The following is a 24,558-nucleotide window of genomic DNA, read 5'->3' as shown; positions in this document are numbered from 1 at the left end:
CATATGTTTGTTCTCTGCATCTGTGTCTCTATTTCTGCCCTGCAAACCGGTTCATCTGTACCATTTTTCTAGGTTCCACATATATGTGTTAATGTACGATATTTGTTTTTCTCTTTCTGACTTATGAAGTATCTTTTATCAGATATTAATACAGCCACTCCAGCTTTCTCTTATTGATGTTTGTATGGTTTATTTGTTTCCATCATTTTCTTCTAACCTACTTAAATCATTATATTTGAAGTTTCTTATAGATAGCATACAGTTGGGTCCTGTTTTTTAAATCCATTCTGACAATCTCCATCTTTTAGTTGGTGTGTGTTTAGACCATTTACATTTAATGTTGTTATTATTACGTTTGGATTTAGGCCTACAGCTTTATGATTTATTTCCTATTTGTTCCCTCTGTGCTTTGTTCCTCTGTTTTCCCTTTACTCTCTTCTTTTAGATTATTTGAATATTTGCTAGTATTCCATTAGAATTAATCTACTGAGTTTTGACTATATCTCTTTACATAGGGTTTTTCAGTATTTGCTCTAGAAATTACATAATACATAATTAACAGAACACTAACATTAACATTTTACAGTCTAATTATTTTACTACTTAAGGTAAAATATAGAAACATTACTAGCATGTAGGTTCCTTTACCTCTTTACCCTCCTCCATTGTTTCGTTGTCATATACATTGAAAATCCCATCAGACAATGTTATAAATTTTGCTCTCAACCATCATGCATATTTTAAAGAACTCAAAAGGGGAAAAATTGTCTATTATATTTACTCAGCTTTTTACCATTTCTGTTGCTCCTCTTTCCTTCCTGATGTTTCAAGTTTCTTTCTGGTATAATTTTTATTCTATCTGAAGATTTGAAATTTTATCATTTCATTTAGAGCTCCTCTATTGGCTATGAATTGTCTTAATTTTTTTTTGTCTGAGAATGTCTTTATTTCACCTTTCTTCTTTTTTTTAAAATAAATTTATTTATTTATTTTATTTTTGGTTCTTTGGTGCTGCAGGCTGGCTTTCTCTAGTTGTGGGGAGCGGGGGCTACTCTTCGTTGCAGTTCTTGGGCTTCTCATTGCGGTGGCTTTCTTTGTTGCAGAGCATGGGCTCTAGGCGCTCTTGCTTCAGTAGTTGTGGCTTGTGGGCTCTAGAGTGCAGGCTCAGTAGTTTTGGCGCATGGGCTTAGTTGCTCTGCGGCCTGTGAGACCTTCCCAGACCAGGGCTCGAACTCGTGTCCCCTGCATTGGCAGGCAGATTCTTAACCACTGTGCCACCAGGGAAGTCCTCACCTTTATTCTTTTTTATATTTATTTTTGGCTGTGTTGGGTCTTCATTTATGTGCGAGGGCTTTCTCTAGTTGCGGCAAGTGGGGGCCACTCTTCATCGCGGTGTGTGGGCCTCTCACTATCGTGGCCTCTCTTGTTGCGGAGCACAGGCTCCAGACGCTCAGGCTCAGTAGTTGTGGCGCACGGGCCTAGTTGCTCCGCGGCATGTGGGATCTTCCCAGACCAGGGCTCGAACCCGTGTCCCCTGCATTGGCAGGCAGACTGTCAACCACTGCGCCACCAGGGAAGCCCTCACCTTTATTCTTAAAGGATAGTTTTGCTGGATGTAGAATTCTGGGTTGTCAGTTTGTTTCTCAGCACTTTAAAAATGTTATTCCACTTCTTTGTGGCCTCTGTGGTTTCTGATGATAAATCTGCATCATTTGAATCATTGTTTTGTTATGTATAATGCATCATTTTTCTCTGGCTGCTTTTAGGACTTTTTCTTTCTCAGTTTTCAGCAGTTTATGATGCATCTGGGCATAAATTTCTTTGAGTTTTTTCTGTTTGGAGTTTGATGAGCTTCTTGAATCTTTGAATTTATGTTTTTTGCCAAATATGGGAAATTGTCTGCCACTGTTTCTTCAAATACTTTTTTCTATTCCACATTCTTTCTCCTCTACTTTTGGGACTCCAGTGACGCAAACAGTAGACCTTTTGGTATTATCGCATAGTTCCCTGAGGCTCTGTTCATTTTTTTCTCTTTGTTGTTTAGATTTGGTAATTTCTATTGATTTATCTTCAGGCTCACTGATTATTTTCCTCTGTCAGCTCTGTTCTGCTATTAAGCTCATACATTGAGTTTTTTATTTTGGATATTGCGTTTTATAGCTCTAAAATTTCCATTTGGTTCTTCTTTATATCTCAATTTCTCTGCTGAGACTTTCTGTCTTTCCATTCTTTTCAAGAGTGTCCATCTTTTTTTCTTGGATTATTCTTGTTATAGCTACTTTACAGTCTGATAATTCCAACAACTGTGTCATCTCCGCATTGGCATCTGTTGATTGTCTTTTTCCATGTGAGCTGGGATTTTCCTAGTTTCTGTATTTCAAGTAATTTTGGATTATATCACAGACATTTGATTATTATATTTTGAAACTCTGGTCTTGTTTAAATCCTGTGAAGAATGCTGATTTTTGTTTTGTTTTAGAAGGCAGTCAGCCTGATTGGGTTCAGGTGGCAAGTTGTGGCCAGTCTTCTGTGGGTTGAGAATTCAGTGTCAATTGTTTCAAAGCCTTTGCAATGCTATTTGGATCTTTCCTTTGTGTGTGCCACCCAATGGCCGATCTGGGACCTGTGTGGTGACCTGTCCCATAGTTCAGTTCTTAAAGTCTTTATTATGCTGTTTAGAATCAGATCTTTGCATGTACAACTTGGAGTGGGCCCCGCGTTTATAAGCAGCTTTATGGATTCGCTTTCTCTTTCTGCTGTCTCCTTGGTACATTCCAGTTCTCTGTAACTCCCCTTTCAGGTCTGTGTCCAGAAAGCTGCCACTTTAGTTACTATTGTAGTTACTATCACTACTGTTTGTCTGGGGCCAAACAGTGGGAAGACAGGGATAGAAAAAAGCAGTGGGGGTTCACCCATTCTCTTGGAATTCTCCTTCCTCTGATCATACAGGAAGAGTCCCCTCCATCAGAGTTTCAGGCATCTTCAGGCTTCTGTTGCTGCAGCTGCTTATGCCACTTCAGGCTTGCCTGGGGTCTGAAATAGGAGAGAATGAAGGGAAAAAAATTAAAACAAAAACAAAACAAAAAACAGAATTTCCTCCAGTGTTTATAGTGTTAAGAATCCCCTTGCCCACATCTCCAGCCAGAATAGGAGGGATTGTCCTGGGGCTCTCTCTGTCCACACCTGGTTCCCTTTTCTGGATTTGAGGCTGCTTTGAGTCTAAGCTGGGCAATCTTGGAGGAAAAATAGGAAACTGACTGCCGGCTCAGTGGAACTTTGAATTCTGGTCTTCTTCCCCCGTTTACCTACTACTATGTATTTTTCACAGTCCTGAAATAGCTGCTCCACGCATTGTTTCCAGATATTATAGCAGCGTTCAGGGTAGAGTGTACTTATACTCCATTAACTGGAACTGGAATTCCAAAGTTGTGATATTTGGAAGCTTTCTGATATGTTTTTATTTAGCAAATAGGTTATTGGCTTGCAGGCTGCTAGGACCTTGGTCTGCTTAGGCTAGAGAGAAGTTAGAATGCTGTGATATTTTGGTTTGTTTATGTTGTTGTTTATTTTTGTTTTTGAAGTAAGGACATTTAAAATATCACTCCGGATATTCCTGGCATGTGAAGGGAATCATAAAAATATCCATTTTAATAAGTTTTGGACTTAATATCTTTTCAAACTAATGAATAGACTTCAGCCTGTAGATGTGAAAATGGAGGGTCCTAGATGAGAAAAGATCTGTGATCACTCAGCTCAACCCCTGCCACCAAAATTTGTCTTTTACTTCATCCTTTACTGACAGACAGTAAGCGTCAGTGAGACTAATGTCACCTCAAATCACCAGGTCTGTTTTCACTTGACTGCTTTTATCAAGTCTGCTTTCTGCTATTCTGTATTCCTACAGCTGACTCTTTGAACCTTAAATATGAGCCAGTTAGAGTCTACCTTATCACATGTTGGGATGATTCTGAAAGTTCTCATTTTAAGTATTAACAGTTCCAAGTCTCTTATCCACAAATATGGTAAGTGATAAGCCAGCCTTGTATGTTGTCTCCCAGATAATTTCTAGAAACTTAAGTGGGCAGGGGTCATCCCAAAGGCCCTTCACCTGAGTCCATATTCTAAGCTGACTTGAAACATTAATTATCACCCTTTGGATAGTGTCCAGTTACCTGTAGATATGGTTTACTGGTCATTTATTAGATGCCTGTTCATTCCCAATTGCTTGGTCAGTCACTGACCAGCTCTTTACTGAGTGCCTGTTGTGGGTGGCTGGTGGGATAGAGCAAGGAACCAGATGGACATGATTCCTGAGACAGGCGCCCCGCTGGAGTAAACTGGAGTGAACACAGGAACAAGGCGGGTGAGGAGGCACTTTAGCTCATCAGGAGGGGAGGCTGAGGCTACAGAGAGAATGAGGCTGCAGGGCAGCCTGTGGTAGGTGCTAGGAGGAGATGGGGGGGAGGCCTGCAAGGCAAAAGGTTAGTTGTGGAGGAATCAGGAAAAGCGTCTCAGAGGAGCTTGCATTTTTCTTTTTATCTGCTTGTTTTAAAATTACTTTTTAAAGAAATCATAGGGGCTTCCCTGGTGATGCAGTGGTTAAGAATCCCCCTGCCAATGCAGGGGGCACAGGTTCGATCCCTGGTCCGGGAAGATCCCACATGCCGCGGAGCAACTAAGCCCGTGCGCCACAACTACTGAGCCTGCGCTCTAGAGCCCGCGAGCCACAACTTCTGAGCCCACGTGCCTAGAACCCGTGCTCCACAACAAGAGAAGCCACCACAATGAGAAGCCCACGCACCACAACGAAGAGTAGCCCCTGCTCGCCGCAACTAGAGAAAGCCCTTGTGAAGCAACGAAGACCCAACACAGCCAAAAATAAAAACAAATAAATAAATAAATTTATTCTTAAAAAAAGAAAGAAAGAAATAATAAAAGCAATACTAATTTATTTTAGAAAAAAAAAAAATCAGAAAACACCAGTAAGTTAAAAGAAGAAAACAAGTTTCCTGGAATCTTACTAATCAGAGATGAGCATTATTCACATTGCACATATAATACTTTTGTCTGTGTGTGTATTTATTAATGTGTAAATATGGGTGTGTACATACACATGCACAAACATGTGCACACTAACTACAAATTGATTTATAACAACAATTTTATACATGCCTCTCTTTACCAACAGGCTTCATAGCATTTTCTTTTTTCTGTTTTTCTTTATTTTTAATTTACATACAATAAATTCACTTTTTATAGTGTACAGTTCTGAGTTTGACAAACATGTAGTCATGTGTCCATCACCGCATAGTTCAGAATGCTTTCATCACCCCTCAAAATTGTCTCATGCTGCAGTTTTGTTGTCAGTCCCTCTCTCTACTTCGATCCAACCCTTGGCAACCAGTGATCTTTTTTCGATCCCTATAGTTTTGCCTTTTCCAGAATGTCACATAAATAGAATCATACAGTGTGTAGCCTTTTGAGCCTGGCTTTTTTCACTTAGCATCATGTATTTGAGATATTCTTCCATGTTGCTACACGTATCAATGGTTTGATCCTTTTTATTGCTGAGTAGTGTTCCATTTTATGGCCATACCACTGTTTGCTTATCCATTGAAGGACATTGAAGGACATTGGATTGTTTCCAGTTTGGGGGCGATTATAAATAGAGCTGCTATAAACATTTACATTTAGATATAGGATCATAATTTCCATTTCTCTAGGGCAGTTACCTAGGAGGGGGGATTATTGGGCCATATGGTAACTGTATGTTTAACTTTATAAGAAACTGCCAAGCCATTTTCAGAGTGGCTGTACCATTTTGCATTCTTACCAGTAGTGTATGAGAGTTCTAGTCACATTGCACCTTGCCATCACTGGCTGTTGACTTAAAATTTTTTAAAATTATAGCCTTTGTAGTGGGTGTGAAGTGGCATGTCATTGTGATTTTGGTTTGTATTTCCCTAGTGGCTAATTATGTTAAGGATCTTTTCTTGTGCTTATTTGCCATCTTGGTATCTTCTTTCATGAAGTGTCTGTTCATATCTTCTGCCCACTTTTTTTTTTTTTTTTAATATTTATTTATTTATTTACTTTGGCTGCACTGGGTCTTAGTTGCGGCATACGTGCAGGATCTAGTTCCCTGACCAGGGATTGAACCTGGGCCCCCTGCATTGGGAGCAGTCTTACCCACTGGACCACCAGGGAAGTCCCTTCTACCCGCCTTTTAAATTTATTTATTTATTTTATTTATGGCTGTGTTGGGTCTTCATTTCTGTGCGAGGGCTTTCTCTAGTTGTGGCAAGCAGGGGCCACTCTTCATTGCGGTGCGCGGGCCTTTCACTATCGCGGCCTCTCTTGTTGCGGAGCACAGGCTCCAGACGCGCAGGCTCAGTAATTGTGGCTTACGGGCCCAGTTGCTCCACGGCATGTGGGATCTTCCCAGACCAGGGCTCAAACCCGTGTCCCCTGCATTGGTAGGCAGATTCTCAACCACTGCGCCACCAGGGAAGCCCCTACCCGCCTTTTAATTGGGTTGTTTCCTTTCTCTCTCTCTTCCTTTCTTTCTTCCTTTCTTTCTCCCCTCCCTCCCTCCTTTCCTTTCTCTTCCTTCCTTCCTTCCTTCCTTCCTTCCTTCCTTCCTTCCTTCCTTCCTTCCTTCCTTCCTTTCTTTCCTTCCTTCCTTCCTTCCTTCCTTCCTTCCTTCATCTCTTCCTTTCTCTGTCCCTTTCTCTCTCCCCGTTTCTCCCTCCCTCCCTTTCTTTCTTTCTATTTTATTTATTTATTTTTTGGCCATGCTGCTTGGCTTGTGGGATCTCAGTTTCCTGACCAGGGACTGAACCCAGCCCACAACACTGAAAGCGCCAAATCCTAACCACTAGACCACCAGGGAACTCCCATGGATTGTTTTCTTATTATAAAGATTTGAGAGTCCTCTATATATTCTGGATATAAGTCCTTCAATATTCTTTTTATTTTTTTTAATTTTAATTTTATTATTATTATTTTAAAATAAATTTATTATATTTATTTTTGGCTGCGTTGGGTCTTCGTTGCTGCATACGGGCTTTCTCTAGTTGCGGCGAGCAAGGGCTACTCTTCGTAGCGGTACATGGGCTTCTCATTGCTACTCTTTGTTGCGGAGCATGGGCTCTAGGCACGTGGGCTTCAGTAGCTGCAGTGTGTGTGCTCAGTAGTTGTGGTTTGCGGGCTCTAGAGCGCAGGCTCAGTAGTTGTGGTGCACGGGCTTAGTTGCTCCGTGGCATGTGGCATCTTCCCGGACCAGGGTCGAACTCGTGTCCCCTGCATTGGCAGGCAGATTCTCAACCACTGCACCACCAGGGAAGTCCCTCAATATTCTTTTTAAATTTAACTTTTTACTATGGAAACTTTCAAACATTTACTAGTATTAATCGGGTTTCTCCAGAGAAACAGAACCAATAGGATATAAAAGATTTATTATGAGGAGTTGGTTCATGTGATTATGGAGGCCGAGAAGTTCTTTGGTCTGTCATCTGCAAGCTAAAGACCCAAGAAAGCCAGTGGTGTAATTTACTCTGAGTCCGAAGGCCTGAGAACCAGGGGGGCTGATGATGAATCCAAGGGCAGGAAAAGATGTGATGAGATGTCCCAGCTCAACAGTGAGGCAGGAAAAAGAGACAAATCCCCATTGCTCTTTTATTCTGTACAGGCCCTCAACAGATTGGATGATGCGCAACCACTCTGGGGAAGGCAGTCTGCTTTACTCGATTGATTCGAATGCTAATCTCACCTAGAAACACCCTCACAGACACACCCAGAAACAATGTTTAATTTGGGCGCCCTGTGACTCACTCAAGTTGACACACAAAATTAACCATCAGCTAGTATACCTTTCACCCAGCTTCAACAGCTATCAACATTTTGCATTTTTGTTTCTTCAACTCCTCTCCTTTTTTTGGCTGTAGTATTTTAAAGCAAGTCTCAGATGCCATAGCATTTCAACTGTAAATGCTTAGTATGCATCCCTAACAGTTAAAGATGCTTTTCCCCAAATGATACATTCACAGTTATCACATCTAAATAATTAATAATCTTAATAATTCCTTAGTATCATTTAATATCCAGTATGTGTTCATTCTTCTCCAGTGGTCTCAAAAATGCCTTTTTGGTTTGAATGAATTAGGATCTAAACAAGATCCACACATTGCTTCTGTTGCTTTGTATTTTTAATCTCTATTAGTCTGCAACAGCTCCCCTCTCCTTTTATGCTATTTATTTGTTGTTGAAATGAGGTAATTTGTTATGTAGAATTTCCCACATTTTGGATTTGGCTGATGGCCCCTCTAGTGCAGTTTTAACATGTTTCTCTAACTCTTCTATTTCCTGTTAGCTGGTTGACTCTAGAGGCTTGATTTGGGGGGAGGGGCCTGCAAGAAAGCTTCATAGGTGCTGCTGTGTATGTCCTACTGCCTCCACATCAGAAGGCAGTAGGGTCTCACTGCCTCACTTTTTAGAGACAAGAGGCTGATTGTTGGGTGTGTTACGGAACCAACACCAAGCAAAGCCAATCTGTTGACACCGGGTTGTGGTGAAGGAAAGTACAACATTTATAGCAGGGCACCAAGCAAGGAGAACGGGCAGCTCATGCTCAAAAGACCCAAACTCCCCAGTGGCTTTCAGGAAGGGTTTTAAAAAGCAACATTAGTGTTACCGAAAAACTGGGTTTGCCTCTTGGTGGGTGTCAAACCAAAAGACACAGCCAAGCCAAGTCTGGGAGAAGGAAGGATTCATTATTATTTGCAGCAAATAGGGAGAACACCAGGGATCTTTCCCAAAGCAGTATTTCCCCCTCCAACAACATAACTGGGGAAGTTTTAAGCTAAGGGTTCATGCGTATTCATGAAGGGGCTTGGGTGGTAGACAGAGTCCAAACTTTAGTTGATGGAAACCTCAAGGGTCAGAAAAGGTCAACCTCATCATCCCTTAGGTTCCAGCTGATCTGGTGCTTGAACACTTCAGGCTAATCTTTATCACTGAAACAAAACTGGGAGTCTTTACAACTGGTAAATTATCTTTGCTACTGTTACTTCTCTTGCCAGCTAACAGTTGTGTGTTTCTGCATTCTTTTGTTCCCTTAAGATCATTAATTACTGAGACCTGTTCAAGGGCAAGCATTGTGCCCAGGCTTAGATCACAGAATGGCTTAGGTCAAAAACAGCTTCTCTTATGTCAAGAAAGCCGTGCCTCGTTTTCTTTCTCCAGAGACCCCCATCCCCCACCCTATCTGCTTACATTAGGAATGAGGGTTGCAGGGTGCATGGTCAGCTCATGGACGTTCTTCTGATTAGTTGGTGGTAACAGGGTGATGTTTTGGAAATCTTAATCATCAGCCAGTCTGGGGTTTTAGCCAGTCTGGGGGCTCCGTGCTTGTGAACTACATGTAGTCACCAAACTCCACCTGGGTATGGGTCTTAGTTTTCTGCAGACTAACTCAAAGGTATGCATCAGAGTGTTATCTATATCCCTTGAGGAAGACTCTGTTTAACCGCTGAACTATTGTTTAAGTCATGATTGGGAATTCCCTGGCGGTCCAGTGGTTAGGACTCCACGCTTTCACTGCTGAGGGCGTGGGTTCGGTCCCTGGTCAGGGAACTAAGATCCCACAAGCCATGTGGCGCAGCCAAAAAAAAAAAAAAAGGCCATCATTACCTTTCTTGCTTAACTGCTTTTCCTTTGTTTCTGCATTCCCTCTTTTCTCTAATTAGTAACTGTTGAGTCTGCTCTTTAGAAGACCTAGGAGACTAAAGCCTTTTTCTACAAACAAAAACCAGGGGCACAGAGGGGCTTTTGTACCCAGGAGGGTCCTGCACAATCCTGCTTGGTTTCAGTCCCCCCTTTTCTCTGATACTCCTCAGTCCCGAGGGGAACAGGGGTGAGACAAGAAAGGGTATAAAGTTTTGGATAGAGAGGTTAATCATAAACTCTGCAGGGGAACTCGGTTTTAGGGGGACTTGGTTTCAGATGCAAGTGTTGTGAGTCTGATGTCTTATCTATCTATTTAAAATTCCTCATCATCCTTTTACCTAGTAGCCTAACAGCCATTAATGAGCATGGCCTAGGTCACTGGTCCCCATTGGAGGTGGGAGGAGGTGTTGCCCCCATCCCACAGGGGACATTTGACAATATCTGGAGACAGTTTTTGGTTGTCACCGCTGGGGTTGGAGTGAGTGCTGGCATCTAGAGGGTAGAGGCCAGGGATGCTGCTAAGCATCTGCAGTGCACAGGACCATCCCTACAACAAATGGTCTGGCCCCCGGTGTCAGTAGTGCTGAGTTTGCGAAAACCTTGCACTGGAGTACAGGGTGGGTACAGTGTGGGTATCAGAATTTTGAAATGATCCCCCAGTGCACCAAGGATGTGAACCACTGGTATAGACCAAGAGCTACAGGAAATCAGAGAGAGAGAGAGATAAGACTGGTTTGGGCAGAAGAAAGAGCCAGAGAAAGCTTTAGTGGAGGATGAGTCAAATGGAAGATAGAAGAGTGACTTTGATAAGTGAACGGACAGAAAAAAAAGCTTTTTGGTTGAGTCCAGCAAAGTTAACATCTTCTAGTTTTCAAATGGATTGAGAAACTCTGGCCTTTGTCCATTACAAAATGGTGATTTTCTAAATCTATCCATCCTTCTGCATTTATTAGCTGGAATTCTGTAAGGAACTTTCCCTCATTATCCATTTGATTACCCTGAAATACAGTTTGTACAGGAAAGGCAAGGTACATGCTTGATTCTTTTCCTTTATTTATCAGTTTTCCTAATAGCAAGCTGATGCTTTAGCAACTTCCAAAGGTGAATGAACAATGGGCTTTCCCCCCTGGTAATGTCCATACAAACTTGTGAATTTTTATGTATTTAATATATCTCAGTATTTTGTGGTCATCCAAAAATACTTTATTTTGAAATAATTTCAGTACTACATAAAGGTTGCAAGAGTACAAAATGATATATACTCTTACCTAGATTCTCCAAATGTTAACTTTTTACCACATTTGCTTTATCCTTTCTATTTTCCTCTGTTTATGTGTGTGTATGTACACATGTGTATATGTATATTTTTATAATATTTTAAGTCTTTTGAGAGTATGTTGCACACTTGATGGCTCTTTATGCCTAAATACTTCAGAATCCTTAAAGACAAGACCACTTTTTAAGTAACCATAGTACAATGATAGAAGTCAGGAAATTAACATTGATACAATACTATTGCTAAACTATACACCTTAGTCTTGTTCCCTGGTTGTCTCAAAACTGTTCTTTATAGTACAAGAAAGTCCTGGATTGGTGTTGCATTCACTTGTCATGTCTCTTTAATCTCCTTTGGTCTGGAGCCTTTGTGTTTCATGACATTGACATTTTGGAAGAATACAGGCCAGTTATTTTGTAGAATGTCCCTTAATTTGGGTTTGTCTGACGTATTCTCCTGTTTAGATTCTGGTTGTTTTGTAGTATTGTCAGGAATACCATAGAGGTATCCTTTTCAGTGTATCATATTAGAAGCAAATGATACAGATTCGTTCCATCACTGGTGATCTTAACTCAGTTAAAATGATGTCTTCCAGGCTTCTCTACTGTGAAGTTACTGTTTTTTCCTATGTAATTAGTAAGTATTTTTGTGGAGAGATACTTCTAGACCATGTAAATATCCTATAACTTCTCCAGCATTCCACTCAGTAGTTTTAACATCCATTGATGGTTCTTGCTTGAATCAAGTATTGTTATGATGTTGCCAAATGGCATTTTTATAAATCCATTGTTCTTTCTGTATTTATTAACAGGATTTTCAATCTTACAGAAGAGTTTTCCCTTCTTCCCTGTTTGTTTATATCAGTGTGGACTCATGAGTTCATATTTTAGTTGTGGGTTTTAATACTTAATTATCATTATTTATTTTGATGATTGAATTGTCCTGGATTTGGCCAATGATAGCCCCTTTGAATTGGCTCCAATGTCCTTTAGACATGTTCCCTTCATTCTCTAACACAAGGTTTCCAAACTCATCTCAGACTCTTCTTCCTCAGCCCTGCAATTCTCCAAGGAGCCCTGGTTCCTTTCAGTGAAAAAGAATGGTATTTAGAAACCAAGATTTGGATGTTATTTTAATTAAATAAATAAATAAATAAATAAATAAATATTTTGATGCTTATATTGTCCTCTTGTTGGCCATTGGGAGCCCCTTCAAGTTCACTTGTGTCCTTCTGACTCAGTCTCAGTAGTCTTTAATAGCATCCTTGCTTTCTGATATGCTTATCTTGTGTACGTCCTGTCCCAGACCTGGAATCAGTCATTTCTCCAAGAAGTTTCCGTTCCTGTTAGTGGGAAATAATATTTAGGACCTTGTTCTGGGTACTTGAGGTGCTCATTGTTATTGAGTTATTGTTTCTAGCCCTGTTCAATGGATACAGCTATTTTTATTTTAATTTTTAATTTTTAATTTATGTTATTAATTTTTATTGGAGTATGGTTGCTTTATAATGTTGTGTTAGCCTCCACTGCACAACAAAATGAATTAGCCATACACATACAGATATCCCCTCCCTTTTGGACATCCCTCCCATTTAGGTTACCACGGTGCATTAGGTAGAGTTCCCTGTGCTATATAGTATGTTCCCATCAGTTGTCTATTTTATGCATAGTATCAATAATGTATATGTGTCAATCCCAGTCTCCCAGTTCCTCCCACCCCACCCCTTTCCCCCTTGGTATCCATGCATTTGTTCTCCACGTCTGTGTCTCTATTTCTGCTTTGCAAATAAGATCATCTATACCATTTTTCTAGATTCCATACATATGCGTTATATGATATTTGCTTTTCTCTTTCTGACTTACTTCACTCTGTATGGCACTCTCTAGGTCCATCCACGTCTCTACAAATGACCCAATTTCATTCCTTTTTATGGCTGAGTAATATTCCATTGTATATGTGAACCACATCTTCTTTATCCATTCCTCTGTTGATGGACATTTAGGTTGCTTCCATGTCCTGGCTATTGTAAATAATGCTACTATGAACATTGGGGTGCATGTGTCTTTTTGAATTATGGTTTTCTTTGGGTATATGCCCAGTAGTGGGATTGTTGGGTCATATGGTAGTTCTATTTTTAGTTTTTTAAGGAACCTCCATACTGTTTTCGATAGTGGCTGTATCAATTTACATTCCCAGCAACAGTGTATGAGGGTTCCCTTTTCTCCACACCTTCTCCAGCGTTTATTGTTTGTAGATTATTTGATGATGGCCATTCTGACTGGTGTGAGGTGATACCTCATTGTAGTTTTGATTTGCATTTCTCTAATAATTAGTGATGTTGAGCTTAAATTTTTGACTCCTAAAAATTAGAAGTGGAATTACTGTGTGACCCAGCAGTTCTACTTCTGAGTATGTACTCAAAAGAATTGAAAGCAGGGACTCAAATGGATATTTCTACAGCTATGTTCATAGCAGCATTATTTACAGTAGCCAAAAGGTAAAAGCATCCCAAGTGTCCATCAACAGATGAATGGATAAACAGAGTGTGGTATATACATATAATGGAATATCATTCAGCCTTCACAAGGAAATTCTGACATATGTTACAACATGGACACATTTCCCCACAAGAGTCAGCTTGGTGAAGACAGAGGCTGTGTCTGAGTTCTGCTGGACCTTTCACATAGTAATGACAACAGCTACCATTTACTTAACACTCACTGTGTGCTGGGCGTGGCCCTAAATGTCTTACGTTTAATCCTCGAAGCAACCATAGAGGCCCAGAGAAGAGAAGCAGTGTGCCCAGGGCACAGAGCTAATAAGTGGCAGAGCTGAAATCAGAACTCAGGATTGTGAGACTTCAGAGGCCCAACTCTTTAACTACTATGCTGAGTGCTATTGCTAATAGCTGGTGGTGTCATTAACTGCATCAGGGAAGGAGATTTCTGCTCTCACATTTGTGGGTGCCTGGGAACATTTAGGTGGAGATGCCCCGTGGGACAGTATTGCAGCCTGGATCCGGGGCTCAGACTAGAGAAGTAGATTTGGGAGTGGGAGTCAGGATCAGGGAAATCTGTTGGGTACGCTTATCTGGTGAGAAAGCAGCAGAGGCAAAGCCCTGGGGAGCAACCACCGTTTGCGGGCTGGTAGGATGGGAAGGGAGTGGCGGAGGCCACAGGTGGACGGAGGGGTGATCAGTGCTGTGGCGGCCAGTGCTGTGAGGGGTTCAGGGACTGGGTTTCACCTCAGCTCTGCCGGAGACTTTGTGATCCTGGATGGGTTGCTTAACGTGGTTCCCTCATTTTCCTCATCAATAGCATGGGGATTAAAAAGGATGTTTCTGGGACTTCCCTGGTGGCACAGTGGTTAAGAATCTGCCTGCCAGTGCAGGGGACACAGGTTCGAGTCCTGGTCCGGGAAGATCCCATGTGCCGCGAAGCAACTAAACCCGTGCGCCACAGCTACTGAAGCCTGTGCTCTAGAGCCCGTGAGCCACAGCTACTGAGCCCACTTGCCACAACTACTGAAGCCCACGCACCTAGAGCCCATGCTCTGCAACAAGAGAAGCCACCGCAATGAGAAGCCCACGCACTGCAATGAAGAGTAGCCCCTGCTCGCCACAACTAGAGAAAGCCCGCGCGCAGCAACGAAGACCCAACGCAGGCAAAAATAAATAAAATAAATAAAAAACAACAAACAAACAAACAAAAAACTATGTTTCTCTTGGGGTGATGAAACTGTCCTGCAATTCTATAATGGTGATGGTTGCATAACTTTGAATATGCTAAAAAACCACTGAATTGTATGTACACTTTAAATGGATGATTTTTGTGGTATGGGTGAATTACATCTCAATTAAAAACACGCAAACCAACCATGTTCCTCCCAGGATTGGATGGAGGTTAAATAAAAGGAGAGAATCCTGTGACAGTGCCCAGCACAGCATTTGACCCACAGTAGAAGGACTCAGCAAATGTTGGGTTTTTTAGGAGGGCCACAGGATCACACATTCTAGGGGCACTGTCCTTATTGTCTGTGGCGCTAGGGACACCAGTTTATAAAGACTCTGCTGAACCGTAGTGCCTTGATTTGTGTGCTAAGGTGTGGAGGAAGGTACCTGAGTCTCTTAAGTCTCTGAATCTGCGTGCAGGGCCCTGGGGTTTGGCCACTTAAGTTAGCTCCTGTCCTGCGGGACCCTTCCTCAGTTGGATGACGCTGAGGTGCTGGGGGCCGTTACGGCTGTGGGTCTTAAGGCTGAGTTGGGTTTTCTAGGCACACCTCCTCCTGGCCTCTTAAAGTATGTAGGTCGCTATTTTGGCCTAAATTAATCTTTAGCAAAAAGCTACTCATGGCCTGCTGGTTTCTCATTCACTGAGAAAAGCTGTCCCCTTCTTCCCATCTGTCAAGGTGGTTTGTCAGAGATTTTGGGGCCGGGAGACGCCCGGGAATTAAAGCAGAGAGAGCAAGGAGCGGGGGGTGCGTTTTGCTTTTGAATCACGTTGGGGATGTGACGCTGCTTCCCGGGATTTTAGCTTCATGCATGAAGCTAGGATATGAGAAAGGAAGGGGGAAGAGAAAATCCAAATGCCAGCAGTGTAGTTAAACATCTTCAGATGTGTATGGTTTGAAGGCGCTTGTTTCCTGTGTCCTCTACATGTGCATTGTTTTTGCTCCATTACTAATTTAAATGGTCTGAAAATGTAGCTTTTTGGCCAGGATGGCATTTGCGGTAAAATGTTGTGGGCATTCTTTTGGCAAAAAAGTTGCTGACCGTCCTGTGGTTTTCTGAAATCATGTGCAATTATATCATCAACCACATAATAAAGTTTTCTAGACTTTTTTTTTTTTTTTTTTTAAAAACAAGGAAATGTTTTTTGCATTTCATTGGATAATACTGTTTGTGTGCTTTCAGTTGTTGGATGTCCCCAAATAAGCCTATTTTAATTTGTCTGAGACTGTCATAGGCTATGGCCAGCCATTGCCAACAAGTAACGTGTGGGTTTAATATGTGTGCATTAGAGCTCGCTTATGCTGTTAAGTATAATAGTTTATGTGAAAGGTGAGAGTCTTGCCAGAAGAAGAAATCGAAATGCAATCTGCTGAGTTCAGCTCTTAACTTACATATGGCTTTAGGATTCCAAAATAGCAAAATTATTTACACAGTAGAACCCAGCTTGAAAAACATGTCAGAGCACTGGCTGGAGTGGGCCTTGTGACCCGGGCCACGCTCAGACCAACCAACGGACAGCTCCCTGGAGCAGCAACAGCCTGAGTCCTTCTGTCCTCAGTCAAAAACAAAGCCCTCAGAGGTTTGAAGTGACCACAGCCTGGAGTGTGGCTGGCAGAGCTGGCCTCTCTTGTCCCCTCTTTTCTTCTGACTGCCCGGAGCCCTTGGCAGCCTCTCTCTCTTTTGTCCTCATCTCTTCCTTTCTTCTCAACAATCAGGAACTTATTTGCCTCTGCCCCTTGGCTCCTTTGCTTAACTACTGCCTAATTAGTGTTCCCTGCCGGCCTGGGTGGCTGTAGCTCCTGGGGGCGTCCCTGCATTTCCAGAGCAGGTAGTTTTCTTTTAATTCTCTGCATCTCTCAGATCTGTACCTTGGACACTGTTTACTTAGCTGGAGAAAAACAATGGAACCAGAGATCGCATGCAAGAAGTATTGATTGAAGGTTAAATAACTTACACTTGTAATTATCTCCTTTGTTTCGGAACCAAAAAATATTTGCTCGTTGCTCTATTGTCTCAGGGGAGAGGAGGGTAATACCTTAAATCTCCCTTCCTCATGGGATGGCGTCCCTTGAGCGGAGCAACTCACGGATTATTTTGCTTAAAAAAAGTGAGATGTCACTGTTGTTAGATCCCTTTGAGTAATCAAGTTGTGTGCTTTGTCAGAGACCCGCATGACACTGGCTCCCGGGGTCTCCTGCTGTGTTCATTGAAGAGAAATTATACACTGATGCTTTTTCCCATGGCCAAGGGTGTGGGGAGGTTCTGGACCCTGGATAAATCAACCATTAGGCATCTGGTGTAGAAGAACGAGGTATGTGGAGAAACTACCTTTGGGGCCTGGGACAGAGCTTCGGGGCCACACCATGGAGGTGTGGTCATGAGCATCAGAGATGACAAATGGACCGTGCCCAGCACAGGGCCTGAGAGCGTCCTGATTACATTATTGATGCTCCCTAAATGCAAGCCATTGTCAATCTGAGATGCCTGGCACTGCACAGCTAGCTGTTTGAGACCCTTTGCAGATCAGGCCACATGGCTTCTGGCCTGGGAGCTTATGCTTTAAGGTGATCTGTTGTTTGGCCCTATATAGAGCAACTTAAATTCCTTGGCCTCCAGACTCAGAAAGGTGGAAGGAAAAGGGCTCCTGTGCCTCTTCTGCAGTTCTGGCCCCAGGACCCAATCTTAGCATCCACTGTGAGTGATGAGAATGGAGCTGCTTCCTGAAGTGCCCTCTGCTGCCCTCTCTGGGTTCTCTCTTCTGCACATCGTGGGGTCTTCCAGAAGAAGCGGCGTTTTAACAACTTGCCTGTTGGATCTTTGTGGCTAAATACAAGCCATGTCTCATCTCTCAAATAATTTTTCAGTACTGATGGGAAGAGAGACATTTTAATTTTGAACGTGCTAGAGCTGATTAGAGTTTGGTCTGATTCTGAAGGTACTTTGGACCTTGCTCTGTGTGTGTTTGTGTGTGTGTGTGTGTGTGTGTGTGTATCACTCAGTTAACAGGGTCCTTAGTAGTTGCTACCCTGCTGAGTAAATGAGCTTCTGTATTTTACTCTGTGCGTTTAAATTGAGTATGACCTGACAAAGTTGAATACTGACCAGCACATGCTTTTTGTGTTTCCCAAACTCATTTCTCTCCAAACACCGCTATGTAGTATTTTTTTTTTTTCCGCTATGTAGTATTAATAGGTGTGCTGAGGAATAAAAACATTCTGTGTTCAGGTAACATAATCCACACATCAAATAAAAGTAAACAGGTTTTTTTACTGTGAGCCTTTTCAGAACTGTTAATATGCCGATGTGCTGTGAGGACCCCAAGACCAGGAGGGATGTTGTTATGATGGAAACAGCATGGGGCTTAGCGTGAGAAAACCTAAAGGTGGGTGGCCATGGGGGCCACACCGAAGCACACTGTGCGAATTCAGGACTGCTTCTCTGTAACTGGAAGGGTCAGACTGCCGTAGTAGTTTTCAAACTTAAAAAAAAGTTTTTTTTTTTAAAAGCACAACAGAAATATTTTCCCAGTGTATAAACCAGACTGCTGATTTGCAAGCTATGCTTCCTGGAGCGTTGGTTCAGGAGACTGTTAACAGGTGTTCTGTTCTTTGGTCAGAAGAGTTTAAGAGCCTCTAAAACAAAGGTACTTGAGTGAGGGACTGGGTTCTGTCCCTACCCTCCACCTCACCCCCAACCAAGGAACTCAGCTGGCAAGCTAGGCACTACCATGCACAAATGTTCCTCTCTTGCTTTTTCTCTAACATCACTGAGTCCAGTGCTCTCCAGGAAGCCTTCTAGAGCCTTCTGCTGTTTCCCAAACCCTCAGTGACCCTCTGCCTTCCAAACCTCAACCCCTCCCTGAGCCCCTGGTACCTGGTTAGTTACCTGTCTGTGCGTGTATCATGGGGTGTGTTGGCTGGGTTGGAACAGAGACTTTGAGCACAGCAAGCCCCCAGGTGCCACCGATCTGTCAGGGTCACTGAAGAAGTTGTCTGGCTACATAGGAGCCACCACAGATTCACGTTGTGACAGACATCTTCAAATGGAGAGTCATTTTTGCACATGGTGGTTTTTAAGACTCCTGAAAATTGTTTTTATTTTAATTTAATTTATTTATTTCCCCCCAATTTATGTATTTATTTATTTTTGGCTGTGTTGGGGTCTTTGTTGCTGCGCACGGGCTTTCTCTAGTTGCGGCCAGCGGGGGCTACTCTTTGTTGTGGTGCGTGGGCTTCTCATTGCGGTGGCTTCTCTTGTTGCGGAGCACGGGCTCTAGGCGCGTGAGCTTCAGTAGTTGTGGCACGCAGGCTCAGTAGTTGTGGCTCGTGGGCTCTAGAGCGCAGGCTCAGTAGTTGTGGCTCACGGGCTTAGTTGCTCCGTGGCATGTGGGGTCTTCCCGGAGCAGGGCTTGAGCCCATGTCCCTGCATTGGCAGGTGGATTCTTAACCACTGCGCCACCAGGGAAGTACCCTGAAAATTGTTTTTAAATGCTGTGATTTTTGCTTGCAGGTGTATTTTAAAATGAACTTCATTAAATCCTTTGATAAACTGGTGATCAAGGGAGGTTAGGATTTTGTCTAATCTTCCAAGATGCCTTCATAGATACTCAGGACAGTACTGTTCACTTGGGAGGCATGGGGGGAGGGTCCTTGCCATCCCATTGGTGAGAGTAAAGCTGCCCTTTTTCTTTTCCTTTCTTTTTTGTTAAAAGAAATTTATATTTAAATTTTTTTTTTTAACTGAAATACAGTTTGATTTATTTATAAGTGAGAACAACAACAACAAAAAAACCAATGGACAGTATTTCAGAAGTTGGAAAAAGCGACACTTTTTTGGTTTTTTTTTTTTTTTTACTGAAATAAATACAGTGTGAATTATTTATTTTAAATTAAGCGAACAGTATTGTGTTAGTTTCAGGTATACAGCAAAGTGGTTCAGATATGTATATATATTCTTTTTCAGATTCTTTTCCATTATAGGTTATTATAAGATATTGACTATAGTTCCCTGTGTTAAACAGCACATCCTTGTTGTTTATCTACTTATATATATAGAAGGCTGCCCTGTTTCTTTTTTTTTTTTTTAATAGAAGTATTATAGACAGAAGGAGCCCTTTTATTTTATTTATTTATTTTTTTAATATTTATTTATTTATTTATGGCTGTGTTGGGTCTTCGTTTCTGTGCGAGGGCTTTCTCCATTTGCGGCAAGCGGGGGCCACTCTTCATCGCGGTGCGCGGGCCTCTTCACTATCGCGGCCTCTCTTGTTGTGGAGCACAGGCTCCAGACGCGCAGGCTCAGTAATTGTGGCTCACGGGCCTAGTTGCTCCGCGGCATGTGGGATCCTCCCAGGCCAGGGCTCGAACCCTCGTGCCCTGCACTGGCAGGCAGACTCTCAACCACTGCGCCACCAGCGAAGCCCTGCCCTGTTTCTTATGTGCCCTCTTCCTGCGCTAAAAGTGCAGTGGTGGCCAGGAAACAGGATGGTCTGAGGTCAGGGAGGCCTTGGAGATGATGAACTCTTCTGATAAAGAAATGGGACTGGGCTTCCCTGGTGGCGCAGTGGTTGAGAATCTGCCTGCCAATGCAGGGGACACGGGTTCGAGCCCTGGTCCGGGAAGATCCCACATGCCGCGGAGCAACTAAGCCCGTGCGCCACAACTACTGAGCCTGTGTTCTAGAGCCCGCGTTCCACAACTACTGAGCCCGTGAGCCACAACTACTGAAGCCCATGCGCCTAGAGTCCGTGCTCCACAACAAGAGAAGCCACCGCAATGAGAAGCCCATGCACCACAACAAAGAGTAGCCCCCGCTCACCACAACTAGAGAAAGCCTGCGTGCAGCAACAAAGATCCAATGCAGCCAAAAATAAATAAATTTATAAATAACATAGGCAGTATCTTTACCTTGACAGTCTGTTAAGAATTGGTCTGTAAAACCATTTGGATCGGGTGTCTTTAAGAGTGAGTGGTGTGGTAACATAGTCATCCTGTAAAAATTTGCAGTTTTGTACTAAATACCCAGGACCTGTTGTGTAAATTTAACATTATGCCCAGGTGCCCTCCCTAGTCGGCATGAGCTGGATTATGTCGAAGTAACAAACAAACCTAAAATCTCCATGACTTAACCCAAGGGAGGTTTCCTTCTCCCCTGTGTTACACACTCATCTCAGGTCAGTTGGGAGCTGGCTGCCCATCAGCCTTACTCAGAGGCCACCCCACCAGGAGCACTGCCGGCTGGCGGTGGGGGGGAGCGTGGTGAAACTGCTCACAGTTCCTGAAGGCCGCTGCCAGAAGTAACAGGTAACTTATCCACTCACCTTTGATTGCCCAAAGTCAGAAGCAGAGCCAGGTTTTGAGAGGCTTGAGACTCATATGACTTTGGAGACCCACTCTAAGGAAAAAGATATGAAATTAAAAATATAAAACTGGGTGCAATAAGGACTATTTAAGAATGAGAAGCCTACAAAATTACAAATTCTAAAAGTGTTTTCTTTCTGTTTTTACTTTTGGCCTCCACTAAGATCGACGGTATTTGAATTTTAGTATGATCAGTTAATTCTGAAAAAGTAGACAAAACCGATCTGAAATTTAGGGGTACCCAGAACAATGCACGTTGTAGTTTGCCACTCCATTGTACTGCGCAGCATCATTACACGATCAGTATCCTCTTACACTGCGGACATCAACTTATTGGTGAATGTGTGTAGGAGGTTGTCATTGGAACATTTGTTTCTTCAGGCTGTTTCCATTCGTTGGAGGCAACTTTGTGTGCCATTTTATTTGGGACTGTCAGACTTTATCAGTTCAAGATTTGTCAGATACTTTATGATGTGATCTGATACATGGGGATGCATAAATTATAATAATCTCCCACATATATGTACTTGCTCTTTATAGTACCACTGCTGGAATTCTTTTTTTAATTTTTTTTTAATTTTTTTTTTTCTTTTGGCCGCATCGCATGGCTTGTGGGATCTAAGTTCCCCAACCAGGGATTGAACTCAGGCCCTCGGCAGTGAGATTGCAGAGTCCTAACCACTGGATCACCAGGGAATTCCCCGAACCCCAGAATAATGATAGATTCTATTTCATGTGATTCCCACCAAAAAGGGAGGAAAGGTATATAGTGTGTTTATAATTGCATACTCTGCATTATTGGATGTATTCCTGATAGGGCACAACTTCCATTTAGGCACCAGTGAAAACAGAATTGTCCACTTACTGTTTTAGGCATTTGATGATCTGAAGAATTCTCCTTCTAAAGAATGCTAACTTCTGGCTCCATATGTTTCAAACCCCGTTCCCCCTTCACCACCCACACTTTTAGTTTGGCGCTGTCAGGCACATTGATCTTGTGAATTTTAGCGCCTTTTTCTTCCTCATGATGTCAGATCAGAGGGAAGGCTACAATAGCCGTACATGAAAGCGACCACCAAACCCAAATTCACCATCTCTCTCACTCAGCTTCCAATTAGCCGGGGCTTTCCTGGTGGTCCAGTGGTAAAGAACCCGCCTTACAATGCAGGGGACGTGGTTTTGATCCCTGGTCGGGGACTAAGACCCCACATATCTCGGGGCAACTAAGCCCGTGTGCTGCAACTACTGAGCTCTGGTGCCTCAACCAGAGCCCGTGTTCTGCAAAAACAGAGGCCATGCACTGTGGAACCTGCGCGCCGCGACTACAGAGCCCACACGCCCTGGAGCCTGTGTGCCACGACTAGAGAAGAGAAAATTCGCACGCCACAACTGGAGAGAAGCCCGTGTGCCGCAATGAAAGATCCTGCCTGCCTCAACGAGGATCCTACGTGCTGCAACTAAGACCCGACACAGCCGAAAAATAAATAATAATTTTTTAAAAATCCTAAAAAAAAAAACAAAAAACTTCCAGTTAGCTGAATCCCCAAAACGCCCACTGTTACTCCATCACCACCTGGGAAAAGGAGTTGTGATGGATGGGATGTTGGAGCATAAGCTTCATCATCTTGAGAGTAAATCCGCCCCAGGAAACTCAGCACAAATCTCCAACCCTGCAATGTGCCCTGAGGGAGGAGAACGGGATGTACTGTGAACCATGCTGTTATTAACACAGCCCTTCAGAAGGGTCCTGATGGTTTTCACTCCCACCACTGGTAACAGGGGGTTTATGATTTTTTAGAAGTTTTATGTTACCTTAATCAGCCAGCCGTGTCCCTGCCACCCCCCGCTTTTTGATGTTGCCAATCATAATTAGCCATAGTTGTGGAAATCTGACACCGTTTTAATATCAGTTTACTTATCAACTGTGCAAATATTTGCTCCTGGTCAGTTGGTAGATGCTACACGGAAAGGGCTCTCTTCAAGGGCGCACCCGTGATCTCCCGATTAGCAACTGCAATAGCTATTCCTTATTTACATCTTTTTGAACATCTGTGTAGTTTTCCATGTGTATTTGTCTACTTCAGAATTGTTATAAGTTGAATTACTTTTGATTCTTTAGGTGCTTTGAAGTTGTTGGCTTCCAGTATAACTTTGAGTCCCTATTTCTCCCTCCCTCCCTCCCTCCTTCTTTCCTTCCTTCCTTCCTTCCTTCCTTCCTTCCTTCCTTCCTTCCTTCCTTCCTTCCTTCTCTGTAACACATGGCTTGTGGGATCTTAGTTCCCCAACCAGGGATTGAACCCAGGCCCTCAGCAGTGACAGCATGGAGTCCTACCCACTGGACCACCAGGGAATTCCCCGAGTCCCTCTTTTCTTATTGGCCAATTGATAGGTTTTGCTTCAGCAGTGATTGTTAGATTTCAGTGTGCTGGAAGAAATTTGATTTGCTGTGCCAAAGCGCAGGCACATAAAAAGTATACTGCTTACTAGAACTTATGGTCAATTCATCTATGACAAAGGGGGCAAGAATATACAATGGAGAAAAGACAGTCTCTTCAATAAGTGGTGCTAGGAAAACTGAACAGCTACATGTAAAAGAATGAAATTAGAACACTCCTTAACACCATACACAAAAATAAACTCAAAGTGGATTAGAGACCTAAATGTAAGACTGGACACTCTAAAACTCTTAGAGGAAAACATAGGCAGAACACTCTTTGACACATATGTGGAATCTAAAATGTGACACAAGTAAACTTATCTGTGAAACAGAAACAGACTCACAGACATAGAGAACAGACTTGTGGTTGCCAAGGGGGAGGGGGGGATAGGGGAGGGATGGATTGGGAGTTTGGGATTAGTAGATGCAAACTATTATATATAGGATGGGTAAACAACAAGGTTCTACTGTTTAGCACAGGGAAATATATGTATAACTGAATCACTTTGCCATACAGTAGAAATCAGTACATTGTCAACTATACTTCAATATAATAAATTTTATAAAAAGTGTACAGCTTATTAGAGTATTACAAACCACCTAATTACCTATCATTGGGGGATTGATTAAATTATTGTATGTATATAGTTGTGCATATGTATGTATTTATGTATCTGTATCTTTACACATGGGAATACTTGTGATATTGTGGTTTATATTAATGAAATATATATTTGGTCTTCATTCCATTTCTGGCACAGAGCTCTTAAAACCCTTGGAATTTCCTAAGTGATAAGAGGTGTTTGATATTGATATTCTTTTTTTTTTTTTTTAATTTTTGGCTGCATTGGGTCTTTGTTGCTGCATGTGGGCTTTCTCTAGTTGTGGCGAGTAGGGGCTTCTCTTGTTGCGGAGCACGGGCTCTAAGCGCACGGGCTCAGTAGTTGTGGCTCGTGGCCTCTAGAGCACAGGCTCAGTAGTCGTGGCGCACGGGCTTCGTTGCTCCGCAGCATGTGGATCTTCCTGGACC

The 24,558-nt window shown here is 42.7% G+C and overlaps 1 protein-coding gene and 1 long non-coding RNA gene across 2 annotated transcripts in view; one reads left to right on the top strand and one right to left on the bottom strand.

Annotated features, from left to right (window-relative positions):
• Positions 1-24,558, top strand: part of CMTM4 (CKLF like MARVEL transmembrane domain containing 4) — a 61,861-nt gene that overhangs the window by 24,795 nt on the left and 12,508 nt on the right. The window lies entirely within an intron of this gene.
• Positions 7,018-23,321, bottom strand: LOC309649581. The gene is made up of 2 exons (XR_014257210.1): positions 20,136-23,321; positions 7,018-19,773 (listed from the first exon to the last, which is right to left on the bottom strand). It is a non-coding gene; the product is annotated as an uncharacterized lncRNA (long non-coding RNA).

Source organism: Balaenoptera physalus (assembly GCF_965194825.1).
Source record: "Balaenoptera physalus genome assembly, chromosome: 19".
NCBI classification, from domain to species: Eukaryota; Metazoa; Chordata; class Mammalia; order Artiodactyla; family Balaenopteridae; genus Balaenoptera; species Balaenoptera physalus.
Note: the sequence above shows the minus strand (reverse complement) of the source record. Positions and strands in the feature narration are given on the sequence as shown.